The sequence below is a fragment of the Gracilinanus agilis genome, chromosome 4, assembly GCF_016433145.1.
Source record: "Gracilinanus agilis isolate LMUSP501 chromosome 4, AgileGrace, whole genome shotgun sequence".
Taxonomy (NCBI): domain Eukaryota; kingdom Metazoa; phylum Chordata; class Mammalia; order Didelphimorphia; family Didelphidae; genus Gracilinanus; species Gracilinanus agilis.
The window spans coordinates 406,318,627-406,329,867 of NC_058133.1; the positions used below are offsets into that span (position 1 = coordinate 406,318,627).

The 11,241-nt window shown below is 35.1% G+C and overlaps 1 protein-coding gene across 3 annotated transcripts in view; it reads right to left on the bottom strand.

The window, feature by feature from the left end:
- EPM2A (EPM2A glucan phosphatase, laforin) overlaps positions 1 to 11,241 on the bottom strand; it is a 185,554-nt gene that overhangs the window by 13,829 nt on the left and 160,484 nt on the right. The window lies entirely within an intron of this gene.

Sequence of the window (11,241 nt, forward strand, 5' to 3'; positions counted from 1 at the left end):
CCACTCATGCGGTCTTGATGGTCATTAATCCTATCTTACTAATAAATCTTTCTTTTTACTTTTAAGCTAAGTTTCAGAGTTCTCTCATTCTTGAGAAAGTTACTTCATGAACCCAGGGGTTCTCCTCCCCCACAACAATACATAGTGAAGCGAACAGAACTAGGAGAACACTATACACAGTAACAACAATATTATAAAAATTATCAACAGTGAAAGACATAGCTACTTTGATCAAGACAATGATCCAAGACAATTCCAAAGGACCTATATGAAAAATGCTATCCATCTCCATAGAAAGAATTAATTAACTCTGAATGCATATTTTTTGAAGTATTCTTTTTTTTCCTTTAGTTTCCTTGCTTTGTTTTGTGTTTTCTTTTGTAACATGGCTAATATGTAAATATATTTTGTAAGAATTCACAAGCATAACTGTATATCGAATTGCTTTTCAAGGAGAGGGGGAAAGGTGAAAAGGAGAGAAATTAGAATTCAATTTTTTTTAATGCTTAAAAATGTATTATATGTAATTGCGAAATATTTAGCAAAAGAAAAACATATGAAAAAGAAAAGAAGAAATCTGAGAAGACTGGCCAGATATTAGAAATGTTGCCCCCCAAAAAGGAAGGATTCACTTATCACTTCCTGAGAGAAATTCTCAAATAGTCAAAAGTCAAGTTGACAGGCCCTTACTATGTGGCAGACACTGTGCTGTACTAAGAGAATAAAAAATAGAGGGCAAAAATAAATATAATTACTTCCCTGAAGAAGCTTATATTTTAATAGGAGATGATAAATGAAAAGGTGAAAAGCTAGGGAAGGTAGGAAGGAGAAGGTATTTGTGCAGGGGCATAATGAATAATGTGGAGAGTGTGTAAATGGAATTAGCTCACCCTCATTCATTGTTTAGACTCTAGCCACCAGAAATAATGTCACCCCACCCAACTTAGAATGAAGTGGGGAAGGGAGAGGTCTGTTACCCACACATGATAGTAAGTGACAAATTAAAAACAAGGGGCTGCCCTTTGGCAGTCCAAAACAGTGTTAAGGCTGCCATTTGTCCACTTGAAATTGGAGGTGGATGCAGGAAGTGAGGAAAGATGTTACCTTTTAAATATGATGGTAACTTCCTGTGGAGGGAGTTGGCGCTTTGAACTTGGTGTGGAAGGATCTCTGGTGTGAGACCTCAGACTGCTTCCTTTTGAATTGTCACCTGGGTAAGTCAGGTTAACTCTCTCTTCCCTTGGCGTTTCTGGAGGCTCTAGCTTCAAGGAGGCCTCTCTTATTGGAGGAGGCCTTGTGGCTAGAACCCTTGTTTAATTAACCTCTGTGCTCCTCTGCTGGGGCCTCTAAATTCCTACCTGGTTCAGGCCTCTGGTCTGGGCCAGAGTTTCTCTCTCTCTCAATTTCCCTACCTTCAACCTTCCTAATTGTAAATAAACCACCATAAATGTCATCCTGACTTGGGTCTATTTTATTTTGAAATCAAGTTAATCGATTTCTGGTGACCATACCTTAAATATCTAGTCTCCCCTCTTACAAGAGTCAGGAGAGTATCCTGAAGAAGAAGCTTTCGAGTCAAATAAAAAATACTGTAAGGAGTCGAGAGTCTATAAGTGTCAAGGAACTAGTAGGGATCACATAAGTTTCAGCAAATATTACTTTAAAGGAGAGGAAAGTGTGGAATGTGATATTCCAGAAAACAAAATATATAGACTTAATCCAAAAATAATTCAGAAAAACTGAGTATAATCCTACAGAAGAAGAAAAAGACTTTAAATGAAATAAAGGACACTCAAACATTAATAATGAAAAGGCCATAGTTCAGGAGAAATATTGAAACATAAACATGGGAGTGAAAGGAAACAAAAAGGAAGGAGTCAAATAAGACAAAAAGTCTGGGAATGGGTAATTACACTTAAAGATCAAAAGAAGAAATGAAAGGAAAGTGGGAGAGGATATGCTGAGGAATAGAAGTGAAGGAATGAGGAGGAATACTTATTCTTCCACATAATTAGAAATAACAAGTAGCAGTCTATTCAACTGAGTAAAAGATGTGTAGAGAATAATAAACATATCCCTCATTAACAATAGTTCAAAAATTTATATTCAGTAAAGGGCAATTGAAAAAAGAATTAAAATTAGTCAATAAATAAACATTTATTGAATACCTAACATGAGTATAGGCAAAATAATCCTTAGCAAGAAAATTTATATCTCTAAACATTTTCATCAACAAAAAAGAAAGAACAGATCAAGGTTTGGGGTATCCTACTAAAAAATGACAAAAACCTTTTTTAAAGGATAAAAGTTTTTAAATCAATTAAACGCTGAAATAAAAACCAAAAATATCAAATAAATTAATAAATTTGAAAGAAAAACATTGAATCTGTTAAACCAAATGACAAGTTTTAATTTTAAAATAAATTATGACGAAATGGAAAATATAAGAAAACAAGTTACTAAACTTACTAGAATATATATCATTCAAAAATGAAAGCAACTTGACTGGCAGTTGGTTACTAAATTGGGAACGTTTTGATTGCTGAATAACACTTCCATTGTATATTTTATATGATATTCTGTTACTCTTTCAAGTTTTAGAATTATTTTGTTTCAGTGCAGAAAGAATTGTCCAAAATGTATGCCAAGCATTGAATAATTAAATCAACAAAAACTACTTAAAAGGTGGATATTTATCTTTTGTCAAATATGAATAAAAATCTAATGCGGTCATTTTGCTAAAAATTTTAATAAAGATGGCATGTTATAAAAACTAGCCAATTCTATTTACAAACTTTCTGGAGCCCTTTTTACTTCCAGTTAATGATAATGTAAATAACAGGTATGAAACTTTACATTTAACAGACTTTTTCAATATGTTGGATCATCTGGGTTTTTGGGAACCCCAAGTTTGTCCCTATCCCTTGGAAACTTACCTTAAGGGGAGTCCCAGACTAACCTAGTTTCTGACTGAACAATATAGACCTTAAAGTACTTACTGATCCCAGTTTAGGTGGGACTAGTAGACATAATCAAATGTTTAAGTACCCTTTTTGTCTTAGAAGCTTCTCCCATTGTATCAGAGATCTCTTCCAGGTAATCCAGTCCTTGGCTGGACTCTTTCTTTAGTATCTAACCATTGTGAAGCATCAGCCTCTCCCTGATAATCCTTTCTTGGACTTCTCATTTCTTTGTAACCATTGGGAAGCCAATCAATCATACTTTCCTCTCTTTAGTTTCCCCAAAAGGTATATAAGGTCCCTATCTTCTGCTGTTCTCTGGAGAATCATCTAATGTGGTGATTCTCTCAGAAACACTGTCCTCAGAACCCCAGAGTCATGATTCTGGTATTTAGTGCTGGGCTCTGTGTGGCAGCCAAAATATTAAGGACTTGTCTCTTTCCTGATTAAAGATTTAGTTTTTATGATTTCTTTAGTGGTTATGAGTTTTTCCAAGTCAACAGTTGATTGTTTTTGCTAAAGTTTTCTTCCAGTTTTAAATTGTTTGTTACAGAGCATGGTTCTCAGAGTAGGGGCAGAGAGTGAAATATAGGGAATATGGAAACAAAATATAACAGTAAAAATACATGTATACGAATGGTAATGGTAATGCAAAGAACAAATAATACAAATTCAGTCTTTTGTTCTATAAAATTCTTAAATCTTTCCCCTGATTACTCTTGGTAAGGATATCTTTTTGTCATATTCTTGAGTATTTTCAAGTGGAATAACTAAGGGATTTAGTGTCAAGAAATGAGCAAACCTATGAGATTTTAACTAATTTTCCAAATAACTTAAGATGTAACCTTGAAAGTTTCATTTAATACAATCAAGGATTGGTGTATAAATCTTTGCTGTCCTGATTCTTTATATACAAAAGCAATTCAAGTGTTATTATAATCACAAGGAAAAAAATTAATTCATCCATATTGATTTGAGTCCAGACTTATTTTGATATTCATATTGACTCAATTACTTAATGCTTTTTTATCTGCCACAAAAAGTTTTAATTTCTCCAACTATTCAAAAAAAATCCTTTTAAAGCAAACACACAGCTTAGTCATTGGACGCACAAATAAAATTTATCATTTTAATGGCATTAATATTACCGTGATTCATTTGCGAACTTTTGGTACATTGTATGTTGATTATGCAAGAAATATTTTTTTAAAAGAACCAGGTTCCAAGAGACCAATTTTCCAACTTGAAATGCTAACCATTAACAATTTCCTCTCTGAGGTTGGAGAAAAACCATTATCAGCAAAAAATTATCTTTGGGTCTCGAAGGGATTTTAGTACTTCCAAAAAAATTTCCTTGGCACCAGTTTTTCCTTTCATGGGAACTAGTTACAACTTTACATTTGTCAGTCATGCCCTTAATAAAAACAGGAAACTAAGCAGGATCTATAATGTCTATGTTCTCATAAATTGTGATGGAAAATGCTGAAAAGTATTTGATTTTCTTCTTTGTCAACATAAATCCCCAGTCACTTTGTTAATGCATTCAGTTACTGGGTTCACTAACAAACACATTTTTAAAAGTTTACTGTTTTCCCAAAATAAAATATTTCAGGTCTTTAATAAACAATGTTTTATGAAGTCACCATCTGTAAATGACTTTGATCACTTTGCAATGGGCTGCAAAGAAGCAAATCTTGTTTGAACTGCAGCAGCATTCGATTTATTCACTGCAGTAAACATATTTTGTTGTCCTCATAAACCTTAGTTTAGAACACTTTACTTTTCCTCTCTCAGTTTTCCTTCTAGATTACAAACTTTTCTTTATGACTAGTTCCACAGTGACAATGCAAACTCTATTCTTTTGCCACTGACAGACTTTTATTAGTAACAAAACACAATGTTTTCTCTGTCATAGAAATAAAAAAGCTTGAAATATATGACCTTCCACTGTACTGCGACTTTTTGCCACTGGCATGGCAAATGACATTAGTTAGTTTTAACAATTTCTTTTCAATAATAAAACATGATCAATGTCAAAAAAAAACTCTTATAACAGCAACAAATCCAACAGTGAAAGAATGAGAAGCATAGGCATGATTGATTTTTACATCCAAGTTAAAGAAATTATTGACAAACTTTGTAATGATACATAACGTAGTATAGTTTCTGCGCTTATTAATCTATTTGTATACTACTTACTCTTCAGTGTATCTCATCTTAAATATCTTCTATCACAAATCTATTTACATGTGTTTTTGAAAGGAAAAAAATGATCAACATCACTGCATATTTTTCTGGGGAAAAAAAAAAAGTTGTGTTATCCCACTTGGGGAGCCACCAGTAAAATGTATGATCTTGTTCACTATTTCATTATACCTTATTAATCTTGTGATGTCACTGATTAAAGACTCTCTTCATCAATGCAAATCACAACTTACCCAGTCCTTCACATCCTGAACAATTGTGAGGGAAGGAAGAAGATTCAAAGCATGGTTGACAGTATATACAGCTACAGAGGCAGAAAATTGAATGCTATGAATATAAAACAGTAAGAAGGCCAGTTTGTCTAGAATTTAGAGTTTGCAATATATGATCAGACTGGAAAAATATGTTAAACCGGATTATTAATTATTAAATGCCATACAGAAAAGCTTGTATTTTATCAAACAATAAACATTTAAGTGCATACTATATGCTAGGCACTATGCTAAGTGGTAGTAATATAAAGACATAAATGGAATAGTGCCTGCCCCTAAGGAAATTAAATTCTATCACAAAGATAATGATTTTCATTTTGGACATACTTAGTTTGAGATACCTATGGGGGGTGAGGGTTCAACTGAAGATGGTTGATCTTCATCTGGAGATGAAGAGAGATGAGGGACATACACAAGTAAATTGTATAGAGAATTCAAGATCTCATTCTTTCTTGGTTACAAAAGCGCATTCTACTGTTAAAGAAAAAGCCTCAATGATTCTTTCCAATGTGATGATTCTCATACTTATTTTAGTATTATATGAGATTCTTTGATAGATATAGCCAAAAGAAAACATTGTCTAGTCATCTTCTGATTAGCAATAACAAATGAGGTAATCTTTACCAAAAATGCTTACCACTGTGCATTTTGGGATGCATTTTCATAAAATGCAAATGGAAAAGGATTCCCTATATGATAGGGGTTCTTAAGCACTGATTTTATAATAGATCCCTTTGGCAACCTGATAAAGTCCATGGATCTCTTCTCAGAATATAGCTTTTAAATACATAAAGTAAAAGACATGGGATTACAAGAGAAATTATTTATATTGAAATAGCTACAAATATTTTTTAATTCATTTTCCTAAATTAAGAACCCCTGCCATTGATGGTGAACTCTTCCAAATACTCCTCCATATGGATGTTATTGTGCTGATGAACCAAGTCCCAGAATAATACAAGTCTTCCCAAAATGAGATCCACAATTACTCAAGAGATTGACCTAACAATCTACACAGATAATGCAAATGGAGGAAGAATGAGTATATCTGGGTTGCTCTTAAATTTGAAACTCATTCTGGTCCATTACTATACCTCTTGTACAAGCACTGTAGATGGACAATGAGCCAAGTCTATAACTGCATAAGAGAAAGAAAGAATTAGGAAACTATGATCTTTTCACTAATGTCATATTGATTTCTTAACATAAAAACCCATCATTTACAAACCAGTATTCTTTTGGCAGTGCTAAATATTTATGAATCATGGCAGAGTACAAGCTCTGAAAAATCAAAATTTCAAGTAACACAAAGGTTAATGGGGAAATGCATGGTATGTCCAAATACTTTCTCAAGGCTACCAGTGTAATTAGCAAATTACAAATTAATTGCTAAATTCAATATTATTGTCTTTACTTGAGCCTTACCCTTTTTGAACTCTCTGCTGTTTTTGTCAATGCTAACTACTTCCTCTTCCTAAATACTCTATTTTCCTTAGGTTTTCATGATATTTGGCTTTCCTACTACATTTGACCATTCCTTATCTTGCTGGATTATCATGAATGTCTTGAGCCCTATCCATGGATGTTCCTAAAGACTGTCTTGGTTCTTCATTCTCTCTATCAGTATTTTCTCAATTATTAGATCTATGTCATCAGCTTACATTAGTTTAATTAACTGTGGAAGTCTATCTCTATATGAATCTCTCTCTCTCTCCCTCCTCCCTCTTTCTCTCTATACAAATATGTACATACACACACCTATATATATATATATATATATATATATACATAAACATCATCTAGCAAAAACATAATTTGTCAGTAAGACTATTAAAAAATATTCTGGCTTGGCATAACTGGAAAGAGTTTATATTCTGCTGGCATAACTTTCAAGATTAAAGGATCATCTCAATGCTATGACAAAGTCAATTGACTAAGATTTTTGTGGAGGCAACAGTTTACCTGTCAGCTTACCAGTTAGATACAATGAGGTTCTTGATGAACAAGTTGGCCATTAGGTGATACATTCTTTGGCCATAACTAGCCACAAACAAATAAAAATGCAAAACAGTTTTCAGGATGCTCTAGAAACTTTTGTGTCTACAGTGGCAGTGGCAAAATGGTAGAAACATTTTTAGATCAGTTACAAACTTTGATTTAAACATTGGTAATCTAAATAGATCTCTGTATAATAACTAATGAATTGATACTATATAGGTAGTCAGGATATTCTGGAGAAAGCAATTTGACCAATTATGTAAATTGGTATGATGATTAGAAAAAATGGAATGTCATTAAATTAAATTTAAAATTTTAAATATAACAAGGCAAAGTTTGTTTAACATGTTACTATATTTACAATTAAAGTAACTACTCACCTTGTGCTTTATGTTTCCATTTTCTTTGCATTAATAAAATTATGCAGTTACTTTTGTTCTATCATTTATTTGTACATCATTTAGTTTCACTGTCAAAAATTAAATTCCACCATGTCACAATATTAAGTGAACCTGTTTGACTGGGACTGTGTTCTGAGTCAAATAAGGTGTTGGCCTTGTAAGTGTCTAGGAGGGATATGGCAACTGCACCACTCCAGTAAACCAAAGGAGTACTGAAACCAAAGCAATTTTCCCTCTTCCACATGATGTCTCTCTGGGCTTCTGATTTCTTTTCCAAGTATGTGCCTTGGTTTTGATTTAATCTTCTGCTCTATAAACTGTACTTTCCTCTCTAACAGTGAGATGAAGTACTGCTTAGCCTATTTTGATGTTCTCTTGGTTCCTTGTTAATATCATGGCTATGCTGCTGTCTTGGACTTCCCATCTTATCTTTACACTACTCCTCTAATCATTTCTCTCTACTTTGCCTCCATTCTCAAAAGGACAGGCAATGATAGCTTCCTTATGGTTCCTCACCACTTCTGGGATCACAAAGCTCTACTACTATGGGAAAATCAGTTCATCTCTCAAGATGTCATTTCCTTACCTATAAAATGAAGACATTTAACTAAATGACCTCCTAAGATTCCTTTCAGCTCTAGATCTATAATCCTATGACTCTATAAACCATGACCAATAAATGTCCTCTGTCACTCTACTGGGTCCCCCTTGCTTTGTTGCCCTGTATACTATGTATACCTGAAGCAACTTTATAGGAACAGAATTAACCAATTATATTCTAGTTGCCAGACTCAAGTGACAATAGGTTGTAAGTAAGCATTATCCATATCTCAAGACTCTTAAAACAAAGATGCCACAAGTTCCTCTAATATAATTCAACATGTATTTATTAAATACTTGCTATGTATGAAGTAACAAGGCACTTAGAGAGGCAACATGACATAATGGATAGACTCAAGAAAGCCTGATTGGAAGTCTCTCTTCTGAAGTATACTATTTGTGTGACCTTGGGAAGTCACATAAGCTTTTTGTGCTTAAGGCAACTTTCTAAGACAATAACTCACAGAAAAAGTGCAAATCTACAATAGTACAGAGTAGTAGACATTAAATACAGATCCAGTAGAATTTTTACCCAAACTTTGCCAAATGGTGAAAGAAGAGCTCATAAAGATGCAAAGGTGATGAATAAAGATTAAGAATTCAGAGCCTAGAGTACAAAATACAAATTGCCAAACAAGAGTCAGGAGATTTAATCGCAGGGCCATAAAGCTAGAAGGGATGTGAGATATTATCTGATTCAGTCTCCTCTCTTCAGATAAATTTTAAATCACTAGGAATCTTAGGCCAAGTAAAGAAACTAAGATGAAAAACTTGGTGATTTAAAAAAAAATACACGCATACACTTGTTATAGAATCACACCAAATGTCAGAGTTAGAAGAGGCTTCAGAGACCATCTATACAAACCATACTTGTATAAGAACCCCACTACATCGCAGCTGATAAGCAGTCATCCATCTTTTGCAGGAAGACTTTGAATAAGGAGATTTCTACTACCTGAAGAAGAATCTCTTTCCATCTCTGGATGGTTCTAATTTATAAGAAGTTTTTTCTTAACATCAAGCCAAAGTTAGACTCTGAAACTTTTATTCATATTCCTTAGTTCTGTTCTCTCAAAGAGACTGACTTTAATTTCACCATCCATATGATACTTTTCAAGTATTTGGAGACCTTCAAAATCTCTTTTCTGGACTAAAAACCACTAGTTCCTTCAGCCAATTCTCGTATATAGTCCCTTCAGAATTCTAGTTCTTTCTTTGAAGTTTCCCTAGTTTATCAATTCTTTCCAAAAAGTGACATTTAGAACTGAATATGACACTGAATATGGTCTGAACAGGGTAGCATTAGCCTTCTTGGCTGACATGTTACACTAGTGAATCATATTAAGATTGCAATTTTTTGATGGGAGGAGCCAAAATTATGGAGAAGATACATAGACCCAACTGATCTTTAGCAAATTCTATGATATAATGTCTCAAAACGAATTCTGGAGCAGCATAATTTGCAAAAATATAGGGTAAAATAATCTTTCAGCCTAAAACAATTTAGAAGGCTAGCACAAAAGATTTATTGCACCAGGATGGAAGTGAAGTGCAAAGCAGCATGCCAAGGCAGGCCCCACTGTGGCAACAGGCTTAGGGCAGCTGAATTAGCAGCAAAAGCTTCTGGAGGACTTCCGGGTTAAGATGGCGGCAGAGTAAGAAGCAGCTCTTAACCTCTCCTGACCGAAACACACAAAACTCCTCAAGGGGACATAAAAACAAGTCCAGACGAATGGAGGAACCCCACAACAGGGCACAGCGTGGAAGGTACGTGGAATCGAGGCATTTCCATGCTATAAAGGGCTCTCACTAAATCGCGGGCTGAGCAACCGCCCCACCCCCAACCCCTCCACACACAACACCTGTAGCTCCAAACCCAGCTAAAAAGAAATAGAGCAAGTTTGGGGCACCCATCGAGTCATTGGCAGCTCCAGGACCTGTTCCTGAGAGCACCAAGACTTAGGACCCCATTAAGCCAAAAAAGGCACGCGAAATCTGAGCGCGCGGGAGCAGGACGCTGGGCGCAGAGTGCCGGCTGAGCAGAGCGCAGGCACTGCGGAGGCGTGGGTGGAGGCAGACACAGCCAGGAACTAAAGCCTAAGTGGGGAACCAGTGCAGACGGGTATACGACTGTGGAAGTAGCTCCCTGAGACTTGTAAAAGAACCTCCTGCAGAGGATCAAGCAAGAGAGTCCACCAGGGGGCTTGACCTTGGAAAAAACTAGAACTCAGACCTCAGGAGCCAATAGATCTCTGACAGACACTGAGCACGAGGATAAACCTGAGAAGCTGCTGGGCTAATGATGGCTAATCAGTCACAGGAAGTTCAGAAGAGAAAGAATAATAACAAAAAAAAGAAGTCTTTAACACTCGACAGCTTTTACACAGAGAAAATCCAGACAACCGAGCAAACAGAGGAGAACAAACAACCATCCAGACCCTCCCCAAATAAGGAAAACTCCTCACAAGCTATGGAAGAGTTCAAAACTGAGATTTTGAGGAAAATGGAAGAGATCTGGCAAGAAAATAACAGTTTAAAAGGTAGAATCTTGCAACTGGAAAGCGAGGCTCAGAAACCAAATGAACTGATAAGCAAATTGAACACAAGAAATGACCAGATTGAAAAGGAATACCAGAAGATTATGGCCGAAAACCAGAAGATTATGGCCAAAAACCAGAAGATTATGGCCGAAAACCAGAAGATTATGGCCGAAAACCGAAAGATTATAGCCGAAAATCAATCCCTAAAGGCTAGAATTGAGGAAGTAGAAACTAATGATCTCTCAAGACAACAAGAACAAATAAA